This window comes from Giraffa tippelskirchi, chromosome 2 (genome assembly GCF_054371585.1).
Source record: "Giraffa tippelskirchi isolate mGirTip1 chromosome 2, T2T-mGirTip1v1.2.pri, whole genome shotgun sequence".
NCBI classification, from domain to species: Eukaryota; Metazoa; Chordata; class Mammalia; order Artiodactyla; family Giraffidae; genus Giraffa; species Giraffa tippelskirchi.
The window spans coordinates 216,960,013-216,966,775 of NC_137276.1; the positions used below are offsets into that span (position 1 = coordinate 216,960,013).

The 6,763-nt window shown below is 41.2% G+C and overlaps 1 pseudogene; it reads right to left on the reverse strand.

Moving 5' to 3' along the window:
• Positions 1-5,552: 5,552 nt before the first annotated feature.
• Positions 5,553-6,185, reverse strand: LOC145534856 (GTP-binding nuclear protein Ran-like; annotated as a pseudogene).
• Positions 6,186-6,763: the final 578 nt, after the last annotated feature.

Sequence of the window (6,763 nt, forward strand, 5' to 3'; positions counted from 1 at the left end):
GGATTAACCATATTAAAACAAACAAAACAAATAGTACTTGTGACTGCCATGTCTAATATCATGCAAAAAAGTTACCTAGAATATAATCAGCAATTCTTACTAGAACACACAGTTCAGTTCAGTCACTCAGTCGTATCTGACTCGTTGTGATCCCATGGACTGCATCATGCCAGGCCTCCCTGTCCATCACCAACTTCTGGAGTTTACTCAAAATCATGTCCATTGAGTCAGTGATGCCATCCAACCACCTCATCCTCTATCATCCCCTGTTCCTCCCAACTTCAATCTTTCCCAGCATCAAGTTCTTTTCAAATGAGTCAGCTCTTTGCATCAGGTGGCCAAATTATTGCAGTTTCATCTTCAACATCAGTCTTTCCCATCAATATTCAGGACTGACCTCCTTTAGGATGGACTGGTTGGATCTCCTAGCAGTCCAAGGGACTCTCAAGAGTCTTCTCCAACACCATAGTTCAAAAACATCAATTTTTCTGTGCTCAGCTTTCTTTATACTACAACTCTCATATCCATAGATGACCACTGGAAAAACCGTAGCCTTGACTAGATGGCCCTCCCAGAGGGCAAACACACTGAAACTAAAATTACAGAAAACTAGCTAATCTAATCACAGGGACCACAGCCTTGTCTATCTCAATGAAACTAAGCCATGCCATGTGGGGCCACCCAAGACGGATGGGTCATGGTGGAGAGGTCTGACAGATTGTGGTCCACTGGAGAAGGGCATGGCAAACCACTTAAATATTCTTGCCTTGAGAACCCCATGAACAGTATGAAAAGGCAAAAAGATAGGACACTGAAAGATGAACTCCCCAGGTCAGTAGGTGCCCAATATGCTAATGGAAATCAGTGGAGAAATAACTCCAGAAAGAATGATGGGATGGAGCCAAAGCAAAAACGATACCCAACTGTGGATGTGACTTGTGATAGACGCAAAGTCCGTTAGGTCCATGAATCAAGGCAAATTGGAAGTGGTCAAACAGGAGATGGCAAGAGTGAACGTTGACATTCTAGGAATCAGCCAACTAAGATGGACTGGAATGGGTGAATTTAACTCAGATGACCATTATATCTACTACTGTGGGCAAGAATCCCTTAGAAGAAATGGAGTAGCCACATGGTCAACAGAAGAGTCCAAAATACAGTACTTGGATGCAATCTCAAAAACGACAGAATGATCTCTGTTCATTTCCAAGGCAAACCATTCAATATCACGGTAAACCAAGTCTATGCCCCAACCAGTAACACCGAAGAAGCTGAAGTTGAACGGTTCTATGAAGACCTACAAGAGCTTCTAGAACTAACACCCAAAAAAGATGTCCTTTTCATTATAGGGGACTGGAATGCAAAAGTAGGAAGTGAGGAAACACCTGGTGTAACAGACAAGTTTGGCCTTGGAGTACAGAATGAAGCAGGACAAAGGCTAATAGAGTTTTGCCACGAGAATGCACTGGTAATAGCAAACACCCTATTCCAACAACACAAGAGAAGACTCTACACGTGGACATCACCAGATGGTCAACACCGAAATCAGATTGATTATATTCTTTGCAGCCAAATATGGAGAAGCTCTATACAGTCAGCAAAAACAAGACCAGGAGCGGACTGTGGCTCAGATCATGAACTGTTTATTGCCAAATTCAGACTTAAATTGAAGAAAGTAGGGAAAATCACTACTTCATTCAGGTATGACCTAGATCAAATCCCTTATGAGTATACCGTGGAAGTGACAAATAGATTTAAGGGACTAGACCTGATAGACAGAGTGCCTGATGAACTATGGAAAGAGGTTCGTGACATTGTACAGGAGACAGGGATCAAGAAAATCCCCATGGAAAAGAAATGCAAAAAAGCAAAATGGCTGTTTGAGGAGACCTTACAGATAGCTGGGAAGAGAAGAGAAGCGAAAAGCAAAGGAGAAAAGGAAAGATATTCCCATCTGAAAGCAGAGTCCCAAAGAATAGCAAGGAGAGATAAGAAAGCCTTCCTCAGCGATCAGTGCAAAGAAATAGAGGAAAATAACAGATTGGGAAAGAGTAAAGATGTCTTCAAGAAAATTAGAGATACCAAAGGAACATTTCATGCAAAGATATGCTCGATAAAGGACAGAAATGGTATGGCCCTAACAAAAGCAGAAGATATTAAGAAGAGGTGGCAAGAATACACAGAAGAACTGTACAAAAAAGATCTTCACGACCCAGATAATCACGATGGTGTGATCACTCACCTAGAGCCAGACATCCTGGAATGTGAAGTCAAGTGGGCCTTAGAAAGCCTCACTACGAACAAAGCTAGTGGAGGTGATGGAATTCCAGTTGAGCTATTTCAAATCCTCAAAGGTGATGCTGTGAAAGTGCTGCACTCGATATGCCAGCAAATTTGGAAAACTCTGCAGTGGCCACAGGACTGGAAAAGGTCAGTTTTCGTTCCAATCCCAAAGAAAGGCAATGCCAAAGAATGCTCAAACTACCGCACAATTGCACTCATCTCACATGCTAGTAAAGTAATGCTCAAAATTCTCCAAGCCAGGCTTTAGCAATACGTGAACCATGAACTTCCAGATGTTCAAGCTGGTTTTAGAAAAGGCAAAGGAACCAGAGATCAAATTGCCAATATCCACTGGATCATCGAAAAAGCAAGAGAGTTCCAGGAAAACATCTATTTCCGCTTTATTGACTATGCCAAAGCCTTTGACTGTGTGGATCACAATAAACTGTGGAAAATTCTGAAAGAGAAGGGAATACCAGACCATCTGACTTGTCTCTTGAGAAACCTGTATGCAGGTCAGGAAGCAACAGTTAGAACTGGACATGGAACAACAGACTGGTTCCAAATAGGAAAAGGAGTACGTCAAGGCTTTATGTTGTCACCCTGCTTATTTAACTTCTATGCAGAGTACATCATGAGAAACGCTGGGCTGGAAAAAACACAAGCTGGAATCAAGATTGCCAGGAGAAATATCAATAACTTCAGATATGCGGATGACGCCACACTTATGGCAGAAAGTGAAGAAGAACTAAAGAGCCTCTTGATGAAGGTGAAAGAGGAGAGTGAAAAAGTTGGCTTAAAGCTCAATGTTCAGAAAACCAAGATCATGGCATCTGGTCCCATCACTTCATGGGAAATAGATGGGGAAACAGTGGAAACAGTGTCAGACTTTATTTTTGGGGGCTCCAGAATCACTGCTGATGGTGACTGCAGCCATGAAATTAAAAGACGCTTACTCCTTGGAAGGAAGGTTATGGCCAACCTAGATGGCATATTTAAAAGCAGAGACATTACTTTGCCAACAAAAGTCCATCTAGTCAAGGCTATGGTTTTTCCAGTGGTCATGTATGGATGTGAGAGTTGGATGGTGAAGAAAGCTGAGCGCCGCAGAATTGATGCTTTTGAACTGTGGTGTTGGAGAAGACCCTTTAGAGTCCCTTGGACTGCAAGGAGATCCAATCAACCCATCCTAAAAGAGGTCAATCCTGGGTGTTCATTGGAGGGTCTGATGTTGAAGCTGAAACTCCAATACTTTGGCCACCTCATGCGAAGAGTTGACTCATCGGAAAAGACCCTAATGCTGGGTAGGATTGGGGGCGGGAGGAGAAGGGGACGACAGAGGATGAGATGGTTGGATGGCATCACCGGCTCGATGGACGTGGGTTTGGGTAGACTCTGGGAGTTGGTGATGGACAGAGAGGCCTGGCGTGCTGCAATTCATGGGGTCACAAAGAGTCGGACATGACTGAACGACTGAACTGAACTGACAGAGAATATACATTTCATATCACTTAAAAAATAGGGACTTTCCTAGCAATCCAGTGGTTAATACTCCATACTTCCAATGCAGAGGATATGGATTCAATCTCTGCTCAGGAAACTAAGATCTCATGTGATGTGTGGTGTGGCCACAAAAAATAATAATGATAATAATAATATAAGAAGATTAATTTTTTCTATCCAACTGCACAGTCTCATGTTCAAAACTATATCCCTAATTCTGATCATCTAATTTGTAATTGAAAGCTCTTAATCACAGGTTAATTGCAAAAGGGAGACAGGTCCATGACTTAAATCCATATGTCTAGTTATATACAAAGTCTAACTCTATTCTAAAGTTGATCATCATTGCTGTAATGACAGCTAATTGTTAAGAAAGAAATAAATATTTAAAATACCAATATCTATCCTATTGTGCAGTGTGCTTTTCCCACTGGGTACTAAATTTATAGTAATGTTTTATGATTAAATAGAAATGATTTTAAAATTTAGCTCATATTTATATTCTAGAGGAATTTTGTATTTTCAAGTAGTACCTCACGATGAAAAAAAATGAGCAATATTTAATAAATTGACTCATCTTTCAAAGTTTTGAAGAAAGAATTCTGGACTAGAACAAAATTTGAAAACCATTGACATAATGACTCAGCAATCCAGACTACATTTGGCTTATAATTTTGTTCTTAGTACTTTTTAAAAGCAATAATAAATTGAGCACCACTGAGGAAAGATATTTTCCCCCAAATTGAGCATGAATGCTGAAGGCAGTTATCACAGCTTGTCCTCCGAACTATGAGTTTTATCATTATTGTTGAAACACAGTAAAAATATGTAACTACAAATATAAAAGTGGTCAGTACATGCTGTGTGTCTAGGTATATGATCCTTAATACTAAGCAATAATCTTACCTTGTATTCAACAGAAGTAGCTTAATATTAGTCTAAAACTAATGTGGTTTCCATAATACACACACACACACACACACACACATGCACACGTACATATAGGTAGATAAATAGGTAAATAGATAGATAGACAGATAGATAGATATGTATGTATAGGCTTTCCCAGTGGTTCAGTGGTAAAGAATCTGTCTGCAATGCAGAAGACATGGGTTCTATCCCTGGGTTGGAAGATTCCCCTGGAGAAGGAAATGGCAACGCATTCTAGTATTCTTGCCTGGGAAATCACATGGACAGAGGAGCCTGGTGGACTATGGGGTTGCAAAAGAATTGGACTGACTTAGTAACTAAACAACAGCAAATATATATATACAGGAAGAAAGTGATATATATACATATATATATATATAGTGTGTGTGTGTGTGTGTGTGTGTGTGTGTGTGTGACTGTGTGTATATATGTATACACACAGAGTTATTGAACGTGAGACCTAAGAAATTGTATTTTTTTTTTTGATATTTGAAATACAACTTTATTCTGATTCTAAACAAAAAGGAATGGGAATGACAGTAACAAACAAGATTCCACCTCTCAATATTGTCATGTGACTATAGCAGTCTTATATTTGAAACTCGAGGAAACAACTGTGTTCCAAAACACCTAAATATGCAGGTCCAAAAAGTGAAGTTTTTTTTTTTTTACTGCCACATTCACTCCAAAGCTCATACATCTCCTTCAGCATCCAAAGATTAAACACACGTTCTGCTTAGCTATACAATAAAGTGGCAAACACGCTACACCACTGACATCACAGGACAGTTGCCTATAAAACTAGACTTCTGACGCTGGGCCCCAGCTTCACATTCTCACAGGTCATCATCTTCATCCGAGAGAGCAGTTGTGTGAGCAACCTCTAAATTGTGCTTGTACTGTGCTGTCAAGGCTGGGTCCATGACCACCTCTGGTGGGGCAAGGGCAGACATGGCGACAAACTCCAAGTTAAGGTCTCCAATAAGTTTTCTAGCAAGCCAGAGGAAGGGCTTTTCAAAGCTGTAGTTACTTCTGGCCGAAATGTCATAGTACTGAAGATTCTTCTTTCAGTGGAAGACAATTGATTTTGCCTTAACCTTTCTGTCCTTAATATCCACTTTGTTGCCACACAACACAGTTGGGATGTTCTCACACACTCGTACCAGATCTCTATGCCAGTTAGGCACATTCTTGTAAGTAACTCTTGATGTTACGTCAAACATTATAATGGCACATTGAGCTTGTATATAATAGCCATCTCTCAGTCCACCAAATTTCTCCTGACCAGTTGTATCCCACACATTGAACTTAGTAGGTTCTCTGTTGGTATGGAACACAAGAGGATGGACCTCAACACCCTTCTCAAATTCACCAGTCAGATGACGCTTCACGAATGTAGTTTTTCCAGTACCACCATCACCAACCAAAACAAGTTTGAACTGAACTTGGGGTTCTCCTTGGGCAGCCATCACGATGTCACTTCCAGAAGCGTCTCCAAGAAATTTTATTTTTAAAAATACTTTCATTGAAGAATCTGGTTCTGGGCCAAAATCATCTTATGTGTGACTTTTCAGAGCTGACTGATAGATATCACAAGAACTTTATCTGGCAGGTCTCAAGGGACTAAGCTCCCCTCTCACGCAAGACCCGAGGTACAGCTAGTGCACTATGGCCTCTGAAGGGAGTTTCAATCAAGCACTCACTCAGCAGCTCCCCACCAACCCCTCACCCTCCACCTAGCCATCCAGCCATGCTCTTTGAATAGCTCCATTTTTAACATAGGGATCTCCTTTTTGCTCCATTTGGAGGTGTCCTTTTGGGAGCCTTATTTGCACGTGTGCCAGATCAATTCAGTGGTGTCTAACTCTGTGTGACCTGAAGGATTGTAGCCTGCCAGGCTCCTCTGTCCATGATATTCTTCAGGCAAGAGTACTGGAGTGGGTTGCCATGCCCTCTTCCAGGGAATCTTCCAGACCCAGGGATCCAGTCTGCATCTCTGTTGACTCCTACATTGGCAGATGGGCTCTTTACCACTAGCACCACCTCA